At 43.0% G+C, this 22,600-nt stretch overlaps 1 protein-coding gene across 13 annotated transcripts in view; it reads right to left on the reverse strand.

Moving 5' to 3' along the window:
* The window catches only part of LOC147020022 (neurexin-1-like), a 1,432,118-nt gene that overhangs the window by 1,403,890 nt on the left and 5,628 nt on the right, over positions 1-22,600 (reverse strand). The window contains exon 2 of one of the 13 annotated variants that reach the window (XM_085894948.1): positions 20,994-21,052. The exons of the other annotated variants lie outside the window; for them this stretch is intronic. The gene's annotated coding sequence lies outside the window, so the exon portion shown is untranslated. The remainder of the gene's footprint in view (positions 1-20,993; positions 21,053-22,600) is intronic. 13 annotated transcript variants of the gene reach the window in all.

Consider the following 22,600-nt stretch of genomic DNA (forward strand, 5'->3'; position numbering starts at 1 on the left):
GTGATTCTTCACCATTGAGAGATGGGGCTAAACTCATATATAGCACGATATCTCAAAAGGTTGTGGACAGATTTGAATGAAACTTGGTGGACAAGTTGGGTGTGTGACCACAGCAAATTGATTAGATTTTGGTGAAGATCCAAATCCGAATCTGAATACGAGAAATATTTCATTTGTAAAGCAATTCTTTACCATTGAGAGATAGAGCCAAGAACGATTATACAGCATGATATTTCAAAAATGTTTATTGGGCTCGATATTGTCTTGTGGATCAGACATTACGTGGTGGAGGTATGCGCTCTACCGAGTGCCCTTCTAGTTTTGTAATGAGTTTGGGATTGTGGTATTAAACCCCTTCACTTCAGTACCCTCCTGCACATCCTCTCCTTCAAATCCTGCCCTTCCCATCTTCCACCTCGTCCCATCCCATTATTTGCTCAATGGTGCCTGCCTGCCTTCTCGTGTATCCCCCTTCACCATGTTCACCTCACATCTCCTTCCTCACCACGCCCCCTCCCTTCTCTTCCCTCGCCCCACTCAGCCACCTTCTTGGCCCACCCGATTAACTGTTTTAAAACAAACAGGTTTATTTTCCAAACCAAATAACAGGGGATGGTGGAGACAATGAGGGGTTGAGGTTGGGAAGAAAGGGGGAACACAGAATTGATCAATAAATAGTGATGTACAAGAGAAATAAAACCTATGGCGCCACATGCCAGACTTGTTCACAGAAGGGAAAAGGGAACGAGAACGAGATGGGCCTAAGCTCTGCTGGTGGACTAGGAGGGAGCAGGTCCAGAGGCTGGAGAGACGAACAGGCGATGAAATACCCGGGCAGGATGACAAAGACAACCGAGCAGGAACCAGGGACGACAAAGCAGACACAGTGCAAAGGCAGGAACACAAGAAGGCAGGCAGGCACCATAGAGCAACTGTTTCTCCTCAGCACACGATCTCCAACTCTCTCTTTGGCGCCATTTCAATTCTCAAGGCCAACTCCAACTCTCCTGGCTCTCGCGAGCTCTCCTGAGTGGTCCCAAAGCTCCGCAGTCTAGGGGCAACAAAAACTCCACCCTTCTCTCTCTTTGCTTCGGGCTCACCTCAGCGCCTCATCCAGTGAGGCATACAAGAGGTTATATGAACAATTCCTTACCTTAAACCTGAACTATTTATTTTATGACAATGCACAATCCTCCAATTGGTGCACAAGTTTACAGACGATTCTGAAGCTACATTTTCCGACTTGATTACATCCATCCATCCATCCATCCATCATCCATTGGGACCATCATCCATACAGAGTATCATTGCTGCTGAAGCAGTCTCCTGGGCTATTGGGCACAATCCTGGATGGGTCGCCACTCTGACGCAAGATACTCAAATGGCTCAATCATTCAAGCAAGCTGGTACTCATTTTGCCGACCTCGGAAGGATGACAGGCTGAGTCAACCCCACCTGGTATTAATTCAACGGGATCGAGATTTGAACTCAGGACCCCAGGATCCCAAGCTCATCACCCTAACCATTAAGCAAACACCAGGCATCAAATGATGTTTGATCACATCAAGATGGGCTAACTACTCTTACACAGACCATACTACTCCATACTTTTCTGTCTGTTCTAAGATAATATCTACCCCCCACCCTACAAAAAGGGGAAGCAAAGGACTTCTATGACCAAACTCAATCTGTGAACTATATGACCAAGATTTCTGCCAAAGGCAAATCCTCCCTACTGGACTTGGGAATGACCAATATTCCTGCTCATGTCTCCTGTTCTTCCACTGCTTGAAATGGTTAGTCTCATCACGTGCTTCTGAGAGTCAACATCTCTCTGACTTCTGGGAGAGAACTACCTCAGTGTTGGTGAGTCTGGCAATTCCCTCAGGCTGACTGGCAGGTACTGGAAGCTACCATGTCACTTTAGGACCGGTCTTCTATCTCTCTCACCCCTGATATTAATGCAGCTTGGGAATTCTTCCATAGAAACTTGCTCTCTCTTTTGCACAGATTCATCCCATCTTCTCCACAATTATCATTCCCATCATAGCCTGGTGTTGGCTCAATGGTTAGGGTGGCGGCTTGGGAACCTAGGGTCCTGAGTTCAAGCCCCGTCGGCCGCTGAATTAATACACCAGGGGGTTGACTCAGCCTGTCATCCTTCCGAGGTTGGCGAAATGAGTACCAGTTCCAGTGTGTGTGCTGGTAGAGGGGCACTGCATCAGCGACACAGTCGCGCTTCAAGAAATGATTGCTACCCCGGCAGCTAAGCTGCCATATGACCACCACCACCACCACCATCATTCCCATCCTCTCACCAATGGAATACTGAATCCTATGGTGAGACAGCTGTCTTGACTTGACTTGCCTTCTCTTTTTGGAAGGCAAATCTGACTAAAGGCAATCTCAGATCATTTTGCAAAGCCAGCAACAAGTACGCGTCTCCTCTCAGGAGAGGCAGAAAAAAAATCTGACCAACCACAGGCCAGACTTTCAAACCCGTCTCCTTCCTCAGTGACCTGGAGGCACCTTGTTATGTCCGTCTCTGGAGTATGCTCCCCTTTCATCCCTTCCCTCTCTTCAAATGGCATCACAGCCGACTTGTTCATGAGAAGGCCGAATGTCTCAATTCTGTGTTTTGCTTCCAAATCTTGTGTCCCAACCCTTCACTCCCTGTGGCCACCCTACTCAGTCACACCCAACTGCTTCTGGACTTTGTGTCTTTCTCACCTGAGAAAGTGGAGATGTTTCTGGCAACCCTCAACTCTGATTCTGTAACTGACCAGAGAATGGCATCAGCACATGTGTCTTAAAAACCTCCCCTGCCACTCTTCCAAATCCTATTTCTGCTCTGTTCACCTTATTATTTCCCCCACCCCCCCCCCCCCCATGTCATACTCTATCTGCTTGGAGGGCACACAACATCACTCTATTACACAAACAGTGCAAAAACAGATCCTTGTAACTCCAGGCCTATGAGCTTACTTCCAAACATCAGCAAGTTTCTGAAATCCATCATCACAATTGCCATCAAACCCTTTCCTCCTCGACTAGCCTGAAGTTAGACCATCAGATCAGTTCAAATGCAGACAGAGTCACTCTACCCTGTACATGCTGCTTCTGCTCTCACAACAATGGGAGGAGGCCCACAATCTCAAATATTAGGTCAGGGTTGTCTCTCTGAACATATCTCAAGCATTGATAGAATCTGACACCCCACATTGTTCTCCAAACTCTCTGCCTGTGGTATCCAAGGCCACCACCTCTCATGGTTTCCCAACTTCCTTCACTCTCGTAGTCAATGTGTGACTCTAAATGGGCACATATGATCTCCTCTTCCTGTCAAGGATGGAGTTCCCCAAGGCAGTGTCCCAAAATAGAATGCCACCCAAGAGGGTATGTTGTAATTTTTCTTAACAATTGCTGCAAGTGGAAAAAAATGAAAAGTATTAGATATAAAAAGTTCTGAAGATTAATACTTTTTAATTTCTTCCAAATGCAGCAATTGTTCAAGAAAAATGACAAATGTCCCATCTTGAGCACACACAAATTACAAGAAAATAAGAACAAGGAACTTGGACACAGAAGACCATTTGGCCAATCATGCCGGTACTTCATTCACCACTCAACTTATCAATCCATTCATCATCTATGATACGAACCATCAATTCAATCTATCAGTCTCGTCATTTTGTATGATACCAACATAATCTCTATTTATTCCATTTCATTGGGTGAAGGATGCAAGAGAGGAAGAAAACTGGGGAGGAGAACAGTGGGTCAGGTACAAGAACATTTTTATGGACGAAGACGGTTGTAGGGTGAGAGAAAAAACAAACAACGACAGCACATTAACCTTTAAATGAGACCCTCTCACAGACATCACAATCACAACATTTGTATAAATCACCCATTCATAACTAAACTACTGCACCTCCCAGTCCTACCAATGTACCTGTCTTGGCAATGCTTCAAGGTACCAATATAATTCCAGTTTAAACCTTTATTACTGTTTTTGCTGCCATGAACCCAATGGAGATGGAGATAGAGGCAATGCAATGCATCTTGGAAAAAACATCCCCAACACTCACCCAAAAGAACTGGTTAGCTCCTGGAATCTTAGATTCATCGATCAAGAGATGTTAAGATCTCACTGATGATGTAAGATTAAGATTAATATTCCATCATACAGCCCAAGATAAAAGAAAAAGAGAGAAAGGAAAAGTTAGACAACAACATAAAATAGATGTGTGGACTGAAAATACTGCAGAGTTTTACTGATTACTGGAATGATGTGACAAATTATGTATTAACGAGCAAGTTACAACAATTTCTCCCTCAAATATATTTCAAGAAAATCGAGATATATCTATAGTTTTGAGACTCAAGTAAATTGAAAAGTCATCTCATTTCTTGCCATAAGGTTGCAACTGAATTCACACACCAATGATTTGACCCAGGTAGCCGATGACACCGGACAGATTCTTGCGAGATGTTAGCCAAAGCTAAACAAAGAGTTAGCCAGATTTAGTTTGTTGAATTGGCTGCCCGGGGAAGGCCTATGAAAAAAAACAAAAAGATGAAGAAGAAAAAATGAAAAGGGTTTCCTATTTCAAACCCATACTCACTGTTAAATGCAAAATTCAATGCTGGAGTCAAAAACAAGAGGAAGTAAAATTAATTAGAGATTATACTTAGATCATAAAACGAAGGGAGAGGGAGTTGCACAGAATGATGGGAACAAGTGAAACACAGAAGTAAGGAAAGGTGATGAGCAACAGAGGAGAAAAGCGAGATATAATTGTGACACAATCTCTCTTGTATTGAGCAGGAAACAACGGACCGTCTGGACGCCATTACAGGCAGCAATGGTGCGTGAAAGCAAGTACATCATAACGATGAAGAACATCTGCCTCATGCAAGATGATTCTTTGCTACTCTGAGCAAGGCCACTCAAATCTCATATTAAGCATGTAATTATATTTGGATCCGCAATGCATGAGTAAATGAAATGTGTCTTGTAAATGAATAGCAGCAATATATATATATATATATATATATATATATATATATATATATATATATATATATATATATATATATATATATACATACACTAGGTACCAGTGCTAGACAGATGGTTCGTAAAGGAATTAGACCAAAAAAAAATGACTGCAGCTGATCCCAACAGAAGTAAGGTGTATGTCAACGGCAAAACTGCAAATTCTGAATCCAAGAATGTCATGGGAGGAAACTCTCATATAATTTACTCATTCTGCTTTAAGCTCTATCTCTATATTTTTATTCCAAAGAGCATCCATCATTCCAATCGCAAATTAATACTATACCATGACTATACCAAAATACATTAGAACAAACACTCATGAGGTAAACAAAGTACTGTCGGATCCCACTGTTCATGGATTCACTATCCGCGGACCCCGTGTATTGGTAGGTCATGAAGCGTGACCTGTTTCGACATTCGCATTTATTTATTTTATTTTTTTATACTTCAGGACTTTTTACAGGAATTTTTTTTTTAAACAATGCCCCAAAATTCGCGGATTTGACATTCGCATCATTTTTCAGGAACGTATCCCCTTCAAATAACAGGGTCCGACAGTACTGTATTTCAATAATGTCATGGTGAATCTACAAATGCCGAATCCGTAAATGTCACCAGTGGAAACCCTCACATAATTTCCTGATTCTTCTTTAACCTCAACCTCTCGATATTTTAATTCCAAACAGCATCATTCCAATCAAAAAAGAATTAATACGATACCATTAATATAACAAGAGCGCAAGTGAGCACAATATACGCCCAAAAAAAGTCTCTGTGACACACACACACTCACACACACACACGCGCACGCACAATTATATATTCAAACAAGTCAATTTATGAAGAACAAGAAGGTATGTACAGAATTGTGCTACTACATGGAAAACAGCATCCTGGTTGCCATGGCAACCACTTTAGATGACGAACGTATGTCGCGACACACCGTCTCCACAGTCTGTACCTATGTACCAAATATGAAATGTGAAAGTTGAAAACTTTGGGAGTTAGAGTGCGGACAGGATCGGACGGACAGATAGACAGACGGACGGACGGACGACCGGTATCACATAATACGCCCTGATAAATATATATATATATATATATATATATATATATATATATATATATATATATATATATATATATATATATATATATATATATATATATATATATATATATATATATATATATATATCGGGCATATAATAAAAACTAAAATGTTACAAACACTTGTGAAGTAAATGAAGAGAAATGCTGTTCTGACATTACATCTGGATACAGAGCAGCTTCGTACGGATCAGTAACAGTCTTCACCAGTTTTCTGTTTGCATGCCTGAATTTTGCTCCAGTCAACTCTAGAGGGTACAATTTCAGTTATTTGTATGAGCAGCCTTTCTACTTCTGCCCTGGTGTTGTGTTGTTCTGTTTCTCGCCAATTTGCTTCTCATTTTAGTTGTTCCAATAACCCTTCAGACACAATCATCCCCAACAAAGCATTCATATCGATACAAGTGGGTTTGTGACATTGCACAACAATAACCAACAATTCCTTGTGGGTGTCTTCTTGAATGGAGGGCATATAATTTACAATTGCCCTTCATTCAGATGCCAACCAAGGTCTATATACTACATGCAATATATTTCTATCTGGTCCTGGAAATTTCCTTTGTGGCATTTGGATCACACTGTTGTCGTTTGCATCATACATAACACCTGGGCTCTGTCCTTTAACGCGAGCCATGGATGTAGTATTTGTCCTCTTTGTCACAGGGCTTTCAGTTATTCTTTGTTCTCATTGGTTATTTGTCTTCACGACTTCGATGCAGTGGTGTATGGAGAGTTAGACACGGCCGCGCCTGACGCCTCCAGCGACGGTGGGGCACTCACCTCCGCCGGAGCATTTGGCGGCAGCCGGCGGCCAATCGTTATCCTCATTTTCCTCCTCGACAGTTAATTCTGCTTTTATGGCTTTTTGCACTTTCTTGTTCTTTTCATTTTTCAGCGGCATTTGAGTTGTAATAATCACTCATCATACTTTGTGCCTTGCCGATGTTATGTTTCAAACTGGACAATTTAGATTTTTCACATCTTGCCCTACATTCATCACTCCACATCATGAACACTTTCCATTTTACATCTTTACCAGTCCTCTTTATTTTGTTCCCTAATTTCAAATTCCTTTCTCAGATTTTCCAGCCTATCTTTGTCAAAGGTAACATCTTCTGGAAAATTCAACTTTCTCTCACCCTTCATCCACCCACACCATTTTCCCACATCACTTACAGACTCCGGTCCGTAATTATCATACATGTACCTGGCACAAGTTCCCTTATCGGGGGACCGGCCCGGTCCAACTTTCTTTGCTTCTTGCCCATTATTAAATTTCACAATTTACAATACACAGACTGTTACACACATACACAATAGAACAATGCACACAAAACTATTTCACCAACACGTGAGACATCCAGCCAGTGGGCCAGTGGGATGAATCACGCTGCCTGTGAAATACCAGGATGACAGTTTATAGCTGGGTTGGCATTTGAACGCAGACTAGACAGCTTAGAGCAAGTGTGTGTACTTCTCAACTATTCTACAATGATAACGAAACGTTTCATTTTTTTATTTGTAGACAGAAACAGACACATTTTGAACGACATTACCATAAAACAGACTAAAAAGAGAACCACAAAGCTTTTTGTTGTGCTCTCATCAAGTGAAATTCACACAAAGTGAATGAGGTGCAACGGTAGCAGGTGGTGGTGATGGTGCAGCGGGGGCAGGCGGTGATGACGGTGCAGCGGGGTGACTGTGCCAGGCAGGCTGGCATTTATTCTGGTATTTAGCTTTGGGTCCAGAAGTGGTCTCTTATGAGCTTGGGCGATTGAATCTCGTATCGTCCTGCACGGGAAGCTTGCACCCAAAATGGTGCCAAGCCACTCTCTGGGCGGGAAACGTACAGGAGGCAATTTGGGCAGTGATATTCAACACCAGGGCTCAGAAACTGCCATGCAGCTTCCTTTCACAATCGCACTTGCAGATGCCGCTCCTCTGCAGAATGGCACCGCCTTCTTCCCTGATGGCACAACATGAGTCTCTGAGGCATGGTCTCACATGACCCAGCCGAACAGTCAATGGCTAGCGTCTTGCTCCATCAGACTTGCAAATTCACACAAATGAACACGAGACTCATGCAGCCTTCTTCACCATATCGAGAAGGGCCAGCCAGAGCCTCTGTCTCAATAACGTTCCTCAGAGAACCTCCCTTCATGCTCCTGTTTGTGTCCCGACCGCCGATCCTGTCTCAATCCTCGTCCCTCTTCCCTCCAACATCACACCCCATCCATTATCAACCCCAGGGGCATAGTTTCACTAGTTGTCATTCCTGGAGGCGGGGTTTTCACCTGCTTGGAAATGTCTGGCTTGGTTTTTGTTGTTTTAAGGATGTAATTCCTTCTTATTGCCAGTCTTGAAATGCAAAAACATAGGAAAAGGTCAGAGGGGGCAATCACATACAGGTCAAAATTTGCCTTAATCCCTTTCGAATTAACACAGCACCACCCCCGTGCGGTGACACGAAACACTAAAGCTTACAGTTTCCTGACTTAATTTACATCAAAATGTCTCCCACACATCTCTATACGATCCTATATTTCCCATGAAATTCCTCCATCGACCCCACAAACACAACAGTTTTGACCGTATCCTTGCTCTTCTGGTCCTCACCGAAGGGTCTTCACCGAAGCCTCAACGAAGGCTGCAGTCTTCGAACTGCAGTACACTCTCAAACCCAGGTCCTCTGGCAAACCAAACTTGTGCTCTGCCATCTGAGCTGTCTCGGCAACCCACTGGCTGAGCTGGGAATCAAACCCAGGTCTTCTGGCAAACCGTACCAGTTTCCTTGCCAGAGGACCTGGGTTTGATTGCTGGTCTGGGCCTGTAATTTTTCCACATATATTTATGATGTTCCATTCTGTTCATTTCTAATTGTATTGATATGCCCCCTGTGGTGTTTTATTGCGGACATGGATGTGTCACCCCACAGGGGGAAGACCCTCTTGAGGGCCCCAGCTACTCTTATGGTTGGCAGTGAGTACCCCGGAAGCAGTGGGGGAAAGAGAGCGGCACCTGTATATGTGGAAGAATTGCGTTGCTCAACCAGTGGGTCACCCAGACATCTCAGATGGCAGAGCACTGGTACAGTTTCCCAGAGCACCTGGGTTTGATTCCTGTTCTGGGCCCATAATTTTTCCACATATATTTGTGATGTTTTTTCCTGTTCATGTCCAACTATATATATATATATATATATATATATATATATATATATATATATATATATATATATATATATATATATATATATATATACATACATATATATATATATATATATATATATATATATATATATATATATATATATATATATACATACATATATATATACACATACATATATATATATATATATGGCGCTGTCACACCTTGACGATTTAGCCAGCGTATGCCGACATGAAAAATTTGTCTAAAACGCTGGCACACGTCTAATACGTTATGGGTAAGTTTTGATAACATTAAGAGCACGCTGAAAAACACTGCCATACGTCGTAGTATGCTGGCTTTCATCGTTGTACTTTGCGGTTGTCCTCAAATTTGAGCATGCTTGAAATTTTACTACGTATACCAGCGTATGACTCACACGTTCCGCTACGCTGGCCATAAGTTGTAGGCACGTTATGCGATCGTTGACACACGTTACTTGTAAGTTACTCATAAGTCGAAACACGTCGAGGTAATGATTAGCGTTCCCGAAACTTATTTATAACCTATGAGTAACGTGTTGTAGGCACGTTACACGATCGTTGATACACCTCGAGGCACGTTATGCGATCGTTGACACGTCGAGGCATGTTACTTGTAAGTTACTCATAAGTCGAAACACGTCGAGGTAATGCTTAGCATACCCAAAACTTATTTCTAACCTATGAGTAACGTGCTTTGACCGTATGTGTAACGTACCTCCAACGCATATTGACGTCTTCCGGGCGACCACAGAACTTACTGAACATGTTTCTAATTTACAGCTACCGTATAATGGCGTATTGGCAGCGTTTAAAAAATTTAAAAAACAACAATAACTTCCGATATTTTGTCACGTGCCATTATGTCACGTGCGATTGCCTCTTCAGTTTGCTCATGTCTTATTCTTAGTTCCTCCTCTGAATATTTTCTGTTTGAGGATATTGTCACGTCGACGTCGAAACTTAAAAGCAAATGTCTGAATATATTTTAAAATTCGTGATAGAATACAAAAAAAAATTAAAAATAAAAAAAACAACAACAACAACAACAACAACAACAACAAAAACAACTTCAGATATTTCGTCACGTGCCTTCACAGAGCCAAGGAGAAAAAAAAGAAAATGTGCCTTGACGGAGAAAATAAGTTTCGGGTATGCTAAACATTACCTCGACGTGTTTCGACTTATGAGTAACTTACAAGGAACTTGTGTCAACGATCGCATATCGTGCCTACAACTTATTCCCAGCGTAGCGGAACGTGTGAGCCATACGGCGAGTACGTCGTAAAATTTTCAGCATGCTTGAAATTTCACGACGTACTAGACGTACGACAGCGTACTTCATCGTTTTTCAGCGTGCTCTTCACGTAAACCAAACTTACCCATAACGTATTCGACTTGTGCCAGCGTTTTACAAACATTTTTCATAGGTCGGCATACGCTGGCTAAAACGTCAAGGTGTGACAGGGCCTTGACACTTCGATGTCTAGTGCAGTTATGATTTGAATCGTCGAGCAGCAGCCTTTTAATAGGATACGCCACGTGATTGTCGGCGATACGTGCAGCGTGCAATACCTAAGTTAGACTATCGTTGGGCATAGGTTGTGAACGCCGACAACACGCTAATCATTCGTTGGTGCAAGTTATCTATAAGACAACGAAACGTTCTGTGTACGTTACTAATATGTTATGCATACAACCAACTCGTTATGAATACGCCAAAAACTTTTTAAAAAAACATCAAAATTTCAGCGTACGCCAACGTTTTACATACATTTTTATACGTTGCCATTGCTGGCTAAATCGTCAAGGTGTGACAGCGCCTATAGGGGTCACCACAGCGGATCATCCGTTACGATCCGCATACTGATTTGGCACAGGTTTTACGCCGGATGCCCTTCCTGACACAACCCTGGTCGCCTCTTATGACACAGGGATAAGGATTGGGTTTCACCATGATTCCAGGCTGCCCTACACCCTCTCATAGCATGGCCCAGCACAGAGCTCCCGTCCTCAAGCGATCCTCCAACCCAAGCCTCCGAGTAGCCGGATTACAGGCGCACGCCACTATGCCTGGTGTATACACACATATACATATTTCTACATCTATATGAATAAAACAGAAAAAAACATCTGTCCTGGAAGGAAAGGCAGGGTGGTGTCAATCCTCGGTCAACACATGTGAGTATGTCCACTAATTACATACTGTTTGAAGGTGTGTTGGATGTGAGTGCATCTATTAATTGTGTGTTATTGGACCATGATGATGTCTATTAATTACATCCATTAAATGAGTCCTGTTGAAACGTATCTTTTAGAACTAAGACCCCTTGGACCCTTTTTAGAAACTTTCATACCAATTTCATCCTTTGACTTTTTAGACCCCGAGACCCTGTTTGACCCTTTACAGACCCATCAGACACCTTTCAAAACACTATACTTTCAACCCCCTCGACCCCCTATACATCTTTTAGATGCCTTTGACCCTTTAAACACTGTCGACCCCTTTACACCTTTGACTCTTTTGAGACATTTCGACCTCCACACCTTTTAACCCTTTAGAACGTTATAGACCCTCACTCCCCAGTTACACTCCTTAGACCCATAATACCTGTAGAAATTTAGACCCTCTAAACCCCTTAAGCCACACACCAACCAAACATCTAAAAAGGCTTCTTGCAATGCACAGACTATACTTTTTTCAGCAAGTAATGCACAAACTCCACCCACCCAGAGGATGGATACTCCACGAGTCCTTTATAAGTAGAAATAGAGATGGATCAATAATGAGATAATAATTACAAAATAATTTCATAAAAATTTGAATTTCTGTTTGCACAAGTGAAAAAAGGTAAGGGCAACATAATTTCAAAAATAAGATGCACAAACTGTAATGAGAACTGTCGAGTAGTGCGTGCCAAAATAGCTCCCCCTATCTGCCATAGCTCTCACAAGCTCGTATTGGACAACCTGGTGAGTTTAATTGCATTTCATCTTTGGAGTTTGAAGGAGGTAGTTTTGATTTTGCACAAGATGCACCATGAGAAAGTCATGATGACGGTATTTATAAAATGTGACAATGAAAACACTTTGGGATTTTAATTGAAAGTATAAATGCTAGTCACCTTCAGTCCTTCATGTTTCAGTAAGAATATGTGATTCGGTCCATGTGAAGGTTTTCAGCTTAAAATCCCAATCGGCACCAGAACTGCAATGATGTAAATTTGATTATGAAGGAAAGCAGGTTACGAGTTTGCTGTGATATATTAATTGGGATTGGGAGTAATGGCTTTGACAAGCCCAAATCCCAACCTCCATCAGCAGCGCTCTCCCATTTCTTTTTTTTAAGTTCAATGTCAAAATTTAAAGCTTTCATTCCCACATACCATACCACCAACCACCCCCCCCCCCATCCAACCCATGATACCAAACCCTCTCCACTAGGCAAATTGACAGAGTTGGCACCTGCAGCAGTAATGCCCTACTGTTGCTGATGTGAAGACTTGCTGGGCAAACAAGCTCACATGGCAAGTATCAAAGGAGATAGCCTGCCATTCTCCTCAGTTGGACCACATTTGGCCTGCAACCAAATGCCTAATGGCTACTAGTACATCAGGAGATAGTGATGACGATACAACAATGGCGTTTTAATTTCAAATTTCTAGTGTCATTTTGGGTTCATTGCATCATCATCTAACTCAGTAAAGCAATATGTTGGAGCATGTTTTACTTTGTTGAGCAAGGTAAGCACAACCACTCTGAGGCTGTGAGAACACTGGGGATTTCTATCAAATCGTATTTGTCTCTGTCTAGTTTTATTACATGAGATTAATTTCAGCAACAAATGCAAAACTATTCGGTAGCAGAGAATAAAAAGAGAAGTGATCCATCGAGGAGGAATCGTGTTGAGGCGTTTTTATCAAATACCCCAGTCAAAAACAACCAAGTAATGAGCACATCACCATGACATGTATCCATGAATGCCTATTACTTATTTTAATGTGTTATAAGGGTGATGCAAAGATGTGGATGTATTTTGTGGAGACATGGAAGTACCTTTACCAACATTCATCTTTCTGCTTCTACTGCAGTGAGTTAATATAATGAAGGGTGAAGGTGACACATGCGATGTTCAGAGAGAACCTTCCCCGTTGTGCATCAGACGACTCTTGTGATGCAGGTAGGCCATTCAAAAGGATTTAAAAACGAGACACTCCCGATAGTCCAACTTTTCTTCATTTATTTATATTAGAGACGGCACAGCCAAACAACAAATATAACGATGATCTACTCTACCAATTTTGAAACAAACAGGAAGAACAGACTGAGCCTCAGGTTTTGTTTGCAGGTTCACAAAGTTCCTCAGGCCCAGAGACTCCTGTCAAGCACAGGGCTACTTTAATACCTGTTGGCAACTCGTTTCCAGTAATATGGTGAAACATGGAGTCTTTTTATTCAGTGGGGAGTCAGTAGTAAGAGTGCGTGATTAGGTCTCCATTTTTCATTATATCGGGAATCTAACACAAGCCAGACAGAATCGCGATCTCTCTGTTAGCCTATTACAGAATCGTGACAAATCTAAATTCAATCAATGGATCAAAAACAAGAGATACGAACTTAATATTATGTGAACTCGAATTGGCTATATTGGTAATGCCGTGCAGCATTGGAACAGCTACAAGAACATGACAATCACTGTTTTTCACTTTGGTTTATACTTAATAAGTTCCAGTTCCATATATAATTTTAAGTTAATAAACAGGAATAACTTCCAACATGGGTTAGTGTGAAAAAATCCTGACAACTCAGGACTCAAACCCAACGACCTCATCGATAACATAGCGACAGCCCACGCAGCTATTGGGTTTTCAGGAAAACGTCAGGAGTTTCTCACACTAATACTGTGAGCTTTATAATGGTCAATGTCGTGTGTGTGTGTGTGTGTGTGTGTGTGTGTGTGTGTGTGTGTGTGTGTGTGTGTGTGTGTGTGTGTGTGTGTGTGTGTGTGTGTGTGTGTGTGTGTGTGTGTGTGTGTGTGTGTGTGTGTGTGTGTCACTCAGAGTTTTGTTCCGAGGGATCTTTTCAGGATAGTCACCGAACCCCGAACTGCCTCCTACTGCAGTTAGTTTGTGGTAATATTCCCGGGGTTGGTTTTCAAAATCTCAGTTGGGTTCTTCTTTATTATCTTGCCAAAACGAAGTTTTTGCAAGATATGTTAGTCAGCTTGTATGATTTTTTTTTGTTTGTTTGTTTGTTTGTCTGTAATCACGTATAAAAAATTCTGCAGAGCACATTTATCATTGGAAATTTTTGTAACTTCGCATATCAGAGGCCTATAGAGGTCCCTTCAGTGCACAAAATTTTGAAGGTCAAGGTCAAAGGTCAAGGTCACTGTCGCAAATCAGGGCAGTCGACGAAACCCTTATTTTTTGAGTAATTTTGATCGGATCGTCTTCAAACTTCATGGGAATATACCTCATGGTCTGGTGCTCAGCTGATTAATTTTTGGTGGCGATTGGCCTTGAGCTTCATGGTTAGCGCCTGAGGTCAAACATATTTGACCCCAAGGTCAAATTTTCAAGTTTTAGGAACCATATCGTGTAGTACCTCAAATTGAACACCTCGATGAGTGCTTTCTAGATATGTCAAGCTTGAGACATTATGACATCATTTGGTGACGTTATGAGGCAAACGCATATTTTTCATGGTTACTCTGTAGAACGATTCTCATCGGAATCTCTCGTAAGCAGATATTCCTCAAGGAGTCCCTCCTGGTGGATAGCAGCTCTGTTCACCTCAGTGTGACCTTAAAGAAGTCACACGTGGTCACCTTTTGGCAAGATTGGTTTATTATTCCTGTTGCTCCAATTATCACTGGTGCAATTTTGACACTCTTTAGCTTCCAAGATCTCTTGATCTCATTTTTCAGGTCAAGTCAGGTCAGGTAAAGGAGTATGTGCCAGAGCAGCAAGTTGCTGCCTCCACTTTCCGCCGGTACTCCAGCGGACTCCGTCTGACCATCCCCCAGGCAGATGCCTGGCCCATCCCCATCTCCTTGAGATGCTGATCAACCTGCTGCAACCACGAGGCACGTGGTCGGCCCATTGGCCTCCTCCACTCATGAGACTCCATCGCTGAGAGAATCTGGTGAGCAGGATCAGCATCAGGAAAACAAGCCACATGTCCATACAGCCACAGCTGACGCTCACGGACTATGCAGGTAACAAATCTCATTTGAGTCTCTCTCTCAGCAACCGCTCGTTGGACACAAAATCTGACCAGCAATAGCCAAGGATTCTCCGAAGAGAACTGGTACCAAAAGAATTAAGTCTCCATCTCAGATCCCTGGTCAGAGTCCAAGTCTCACATCCATAGAGCAAGACTGTAAGCACCAAGGACCTGAAGACTGACTTTCGTCCTCCCACACAGATACCAGCAGCACCACACCCCATGATCCAGTGAATCCATGACTCCCCAGGCCCGACCCAGACGTCTGCTGACTTCTGACTCAGACAGCAGAGACATGAATATCACTGCCAAAGTAAGTGAATTTCTCGATGACCTGAACATCCTCACCACAAACAGGCACAGACAGGACAGCAGCATCCAAGCTGTCATTGAAAGCTGGATCTTAGTTTTGACCCAGGAAACCCGTAATCCCAGTGGCTCCAACTCCTCATTCAGCACCTCGAGGGCCCCCAAAAGGATGTCTAAAGTCTCCGCAAAGATGACTGCATCATCTGCTAAATCAAGGTCAGACATCTTGACATTCTCAAATGATGCACCGCAGCTTGATCTCTCTGACATCCTCCCCAGAATCCAGTCCATACAAGTGCTGAAAAGTGTGGGAGCCAGTAAACACCCCTGACAAACTCCAGTTACAACTGGAAATAAGTCAGAAATGGTACCACTACATCTCACAGCACTCTCAGTCAAGAGTATACAGGGTGTCCTAAAAAATATATACAACTTTTCATCTGCAAAGAGGATGCTCATAACATATTTTTTTTAAAGATATATGGCTGGATAGAAATCTGAAAGGTTGAAGTTTATTGTACCAATTTCAAAATTGCCACCAAAATTTAACTTTTGGTATAGAATCGTCTTCCTTTAGACCACGTGTTCGACGTAGACTCCACGTTGTCCGATCACTGCCTGCAAATGTGTTGTCATGTTCTCCATCACTTTGGGAAATGTTTCCTGAGGAATGTTCTGGATTTCTCAGTGGATGGTTTCCTTCAGCTGATCAAGAGTCTGAGGCCGAGGGTTTCCATAGATCCTGTCCTTGAGATACCCCCACAAGAAGAAGGCTGGAGGAGTAAGGTCAGGGGAATACGGTGGCCACTCAACGTCTTCATCGAGGGAGATAAAGCGGCCCTCAAAATGTTGGTTGAGAAAACACCTTGTTTCCTTGATCAACTTCCCTGGCTGTATGGGGCGGTGCCCCATCCTGCTGGAACCACTGGGTTCTCATCTGGATCAGGTTGTTTCTCCTACGGGCCTGAGTACGTAGCTCAGGCAGATAGAATTCCTGAATCATTTCGCGATCGTGCCTCTGGTTTACCGTGCAAGTGCGTCCCGAGTCATCTTCAAAGAAGTATGGACCAATTATCCCATACCAACCAACCGCCACCCACATGGTGGCTTTGAGAACAGATCGAGGCACCAGTTCAGTTGATGCATTACCAGGATTTTCAGTTCCCCAGTGCCGAAAGTTTTGCTTGTTTACCTCCATGGACAAGTGAGCATGGCATTCGTCCGTCATGTGAAGTTTTTTGAGGAAGTCTGCATCTTCCTCCAACTTTCCTGAGAACCAATTTGCAAAGTCTAGTCGTTTGCATTTCTGTTGATCAGTAAGCACCGTTTCCGTTTGAATTTTGTATGGAATGCATGAATGTTTTGGCGAAGGATCCTCTGAACGGTGCTCTTATGAATGTTTGTCTTGGCAGAAAGTCGGCGAATCGATTTTTTTGGACTCTGAACGACCGCCTGTCTCACCATTTCCACATTTTCTTCACTACGACCTGTCCTCTTCCGACCAGTGACAATTGTGAAGGTCACAGATGGTTCCCACATTGGTAAACTTTGCGATGGTGCACTTTATTGTCCGAAAGTTTGGTGCATGGCGCAAGTGGATACCGAAATGTCTCGAGTAAAGACGTTGCACCTGTATGACACTTTTCGTCTGGTGCCAAAGTTCAACAATTTTCGGCCGTTGTTGTTCGGTCAGTCTTAGCATTTTTCTGGCGCTTGCTTGGTATCAAAATAAACTTCAGGGTATCTGCAACAAGAAATTAAGCATTAGTGACAAAATTACTGCTTTTTAAGGATCAAAGGAAGCATTTTAAAAGTTGTATATTTTTTTGAGACACCCGATAGTTCAGACATCAGATGACCTGTTTTGGTGGGAACCCACGAAGACCAAGAATTCTCCAGAGGGCATCGAGATTCACTGAATCAAACGCTTTACAGAGATCAACATAGGCTGCGAGCAGCTCCTGCCGAAACTCTTCTGCATTCGGTGAGGACACGAAGAGCAAGGATACGGTCAATCGTTGACCTCTTTGGTGTAAAGCCTGACTGTTCTGGATGCTGGTGCTCAAGCAGATGGTGGCGAACCCAATCAAGAATTATCCAAGCAAAGACCTTGCCCAGCACTGAGAGCAGAGTCACCCCTCGGTAGTTGTTGCAATCTAGGCGATTACTCTTCCCTTTCCAGAGAGGGACAAAAGGCCCCTCTTCCAGTCAGTTGGGACGATGCCTGTGTTCCAGGCAGAGCACAGAACTGCATGCAATGACACGAGTGCAGCATTTCCACCAGCCTTGAGAAGTTCAGCATGGATGCCACAGATCACTGAAGCTTTACCCCCATTTCAACCTGTTCACCACAGCCTGTGTTTCCACAAAGAAAGCGGACCACAGTTGATTGGAGGGTCAGCAACAGGGATTGTAACACCCCTAACGTCCAACTCCACAGCTGGTGGATCAGCCTGGTACAACCGCTCAAAGTAACCGGCCCAGCAGGCCTTCACTTTGGACTCCTCTGTCAAGAGCCCACCACCCTCCGCTCTAACTGCAGTACACTGAGGGATGGGCTTGGATGAACTCAATGCACGAATTCCCCTGCAAGCAGGATGAGAATCACTTGACCACAGGTGATGCTCTACCCCCTCACAGATTACTCGCACATAGGCCTCCTTGTCCACCCTTAGTGCATGTACAGTTTTACACCTCAACTCCCTGAAGAGCTCAGATCTGCCATTCAGCCTGGCCCTGCGACTCTGGTCAATGGTATCCAGTGTCCCTTGAGAGACAAAATTCTTGTTTGCCCCACGGTGAGTTCTAAGACATCCACCAGCATCAAGTTCCAAGGCAGCATCAAGGATGGTGTTCTTGAAGGCACTCCACAACTATTCAGGATCTCCCAAAGCATCCAGACCCCCCAAATCTCCACTCAGCCTGTTTACAAACACCTCAGCTACCCTCTCATCCTTGAGCTTGCCAACATCCAGCCAAGGCTGGGATGGTCCCATTCTCCTTGATTAAAGGTGCAACTTAACAGTTGCTACAACAAGCCGTTGGTCAGTACTGAGGAACTGAGCACTCCGGTAGACCCTGACATTCTGGATCATCCTCCAGCAGCAATCAACAAGCACCTGGTCAATCTCCTTTGCCACACCGCCAGCGTTGGAATACCAAGTCCAGCGATGAGCTTGTGGGCACTGAAACCATGAACCAGCCACCCTAAGTCCATGACTTCTTGCAAAGTCAAGGAACTTAGTGCTATTCTGGTTCACAGTTCCAGACCCATGGGGACCAACACGTCTCATAACCATCCCCATCAGTTCCCGTCGATGCATTGAAATCCCCCAAGACTAGAAGTGTATCTCGCCTGGGGCACTGATCAAACACAGACTAGAGCGAGGCATAGAATGCATCCTTCATGGTGAGATTACTCACCTCAGTCGGAGCATATGCCGAGACCAGGGATATGGCACCCAAAAAGTGATGAATCGTTAGTCTCTTAATCCTCTCGTTGACCGGTGTTACCTCAATCATCATTGGAGTCAGCTTATTGGACACAGTTACAGCAACTCCTTGGGCGTGGTAATCATCAGAGCGACCAGACCAATCGTAGGCATAACCCCCTGCCCTGATCCCGCCACAATGTGGTCTCCGAACCTCATTGGGTGCTGCAATACCGATGTCCAAACGCTTGAGCTCAGATGATAACAGAGACAGGTAATCATTCTCTCGGTGGGTTGGGACATTCCAGGCACCCATCTGAAGGGACCGCCTCAGGTGAACCCAAAGAGACCGTCGTCTGGTGGATGACACCTCAGCACCACCCCGACACACTCTCCCACAATCTGACCCGGGAATGTTACCCCGTGGTTTCCCTCCTATCATCAAAGATTGGGGGTCCTGAAGGCTTTGCCCCAATCTCGTCATCCGTTGAGCTGCCCTGTGAAGGAAGGCTGCACAGGAGGTACTCTCATGGAGTGGGTTTTCTTTTTTTTATGCTTCGAGAATGTTTCGTGGAATGAAGGGTTTTCCGGTGGCCGGAGTGCAAATCCTGCCACCAACCTCCTAAGAAGAACTAACCCAACTGCAGGAGGACGTCCGCAGACACAGTTGGGCACTAGATATGGATGGCCGTTGGCTCACAAGGAGCTCCTCCAACCTTTGACAGGTTTTAGTTTTAATCCTGCTGGGTGTCCATATCCAAGCACCCTCCTAACCAGGAAACCTGGTGGGGGAGACGGTTTAGTCGTCAACAACTAAACCATGGAACAGGTTAGTACAAGTTTACATAATACCTGTAGCAAGTCACAGATCTGATCCGGCCTGACCTGACAACAATTTGTTCATTGTTCTGAGGTCCTCGAATTTGTTCATTTTCTAGATTTCTACATTATTTAAAAGGTGTGTGTGTGTGTGTGTGTGTGTGTGTGTGTGTGTGTGTGTGTGTGTGTGTGTGTGTGTGTGTGTGTGTGTGTGTGTGTGTGTGTGTGTGTGTGTGTGTGTGTGTGTGTGTGTGTGTGTGTGTGTGTGAGATAAATCTTATCTTTGTCATTTAATCAAGGGCTAACTTGCTGTCCTGGTTGATCCTGAATGTTTCTTGGATTCCTAGTATATATCCAATTTGTAAAGCTGTTTCTAACCACTGACTGACTGATATGAAATATCGGTGCCATATGGGTGACGTAGAAAGCTGAAATTTTGCGTACCGATGCACATCGAAGTCAGTACACCAGAAAAAAAAAATCACAGAATTGTCAGACAACATCCATGAATGAAAATATAAATAAATGAAAAAAAATGCAGGTGAGTGACCCGAGATAATGGGGAAGCACTGAAATTGTGTGCCGACGGACATCAAAGGGGATACACCAAGAAAAAAAATTACAGAAACGTCGGAAAGCATCCGTAAATGAAAATATAAATAAATGAAAAAAATATTGAAAATAAATAAATGAAAAATCAAATGCAGGTGAGTGACCCGAGACAATGGGGAAACACGGTTCATATGCTTACACAATTGTATAAGCACACCCCACTCGTAATCTATAATGCTCTTTCTAACCACTGGTTCACTGTCTGATACTAAGGATCAGTACCTTCTGGGTGATGTAGAAAGCTGACATTTTGTGCGCCGATGGACATTGAAGCCGGTACACTGGGGGGAACAAATTACAGAATCACTGGACAACATCCAGAAATTAAAATATAAATAAATGAAAAAAAAAGATTTAAAAAATTCAGGTGAGCGACCCGAGACAATGGGGAAAGCACGGTAATTTTGTGTGCCGAAGGACATTGAAGCTGATACACCAGGAAAAAAAAAATCACAGAACGGTCAGAAAGCATCCATAAATGAAAATATAAATAAATGAAAAATCAAATGCAGGTGAGTGACACGAGATAATGGGGAAGCACAGTTCATATCTTGTGTTAGCATACCCCGAAAGTGTGTATATATATATATATATATATATATATATATATATATATATATATATATATATATATATATATATATATATATATATATAGATATAGTTCTTTTTCTCCACTCACTCAATTGCTGAGATAAATGTTTTGTACTTTCCAGTAAATATCATCTAGATATAAAATATATGGTCTTCTCGGAGGTTCGTTATGACTGGTGTTGGCTTAATGGTGAGGGTGGTGGGCTTGGGATCCGAGGATCCTAAGTTCAAATCCTACTCGGCTGTTGAATTAATACCAGGTGGAGTTGGCTCTGCCAGTCATCATTTCAAGGTTGGAAAAATGAGTGCTAGCTTGCGGGTATCCCCTGCTGGAGTAGCGACCCGTTCTGGATTGTGCCCAATAGCCAAGGAGACTGCTTAGGCAGCATAAACACGCTGCACAGAGTATGGTCCCAATAGATGGATGGATAGGAGGTTCCTCGATACAAGAGTGTACTGGCTTGGTATCTGGGCAGAAACTTCTGCACTATAAACAAAATGATCAGGTAGTTTGTATGTTTCATGTGCACCGCCCTTTTGTGATGAGAAGGAAAACAATATATATATATATATATATATATATATATATATATATATATATATATATATATATATATATATATATATATATTCAAATGTATTTTCTTCCTCATCATACATCCTTGTGTATTTAAAAGTTTAAAAAAAATGTAATGAGTCAAATATTCCTCTGAGCTTCACGTCAACAAAAACTTTTCAACTTCACGAATCCATGAAACACTGATCAGCCAGGACAGAAAGTAAACCCTCGATCAGCTTTGATGTTAAGTCACAGCCAGTCCGCAGGGACTCTCCGCCTGGATTGATATCCCAGGTATACAATGACATTGGACCGAATCTGGCTAACTGTCGGTTCAGCTCGCAGGGTGTCAAGCCAGAGTTGGTCTGGCGTAGTTATCGACCCCAGATAGAATTTAAACAAAAATGGATAATGAAACGAAACGGTCATAAAATAAGTTGATATCTCGACAAAAAAATGGATATTGAGGGTAGCCGAATAGCGCGGTGATAGTGTGCTCTTCTGAGCTGTCCATTTCCTCTGGGTCGAACGATAAGGAGCTGTATCAAAGTACAAATTTGTGTCCCTTGTGGTGTCAGTATGAGACAGTAATGCATTATGAGGAAATGTTCTGCATTGGAGGAAACAAAGCCCACCCTTCAACCTACAATTGAACAGACAAATTAAATAATGGAGT

This window comes from Eptatretus burgeri, chromosome 9 (genome assembly GCF_056783735.1).
Source record: "Eptatretus burgeri isolate ZD-2024b chromosome 9, Ebu_testis_v1, whole genome shotgun sequence".
Classification (NCBI taxonomy): Eukaryota; Metazoa; Chordata; class Myxini; order Myxiniformes; family Myxinidae; genus Eptatretus; species Eptatretus burgeri.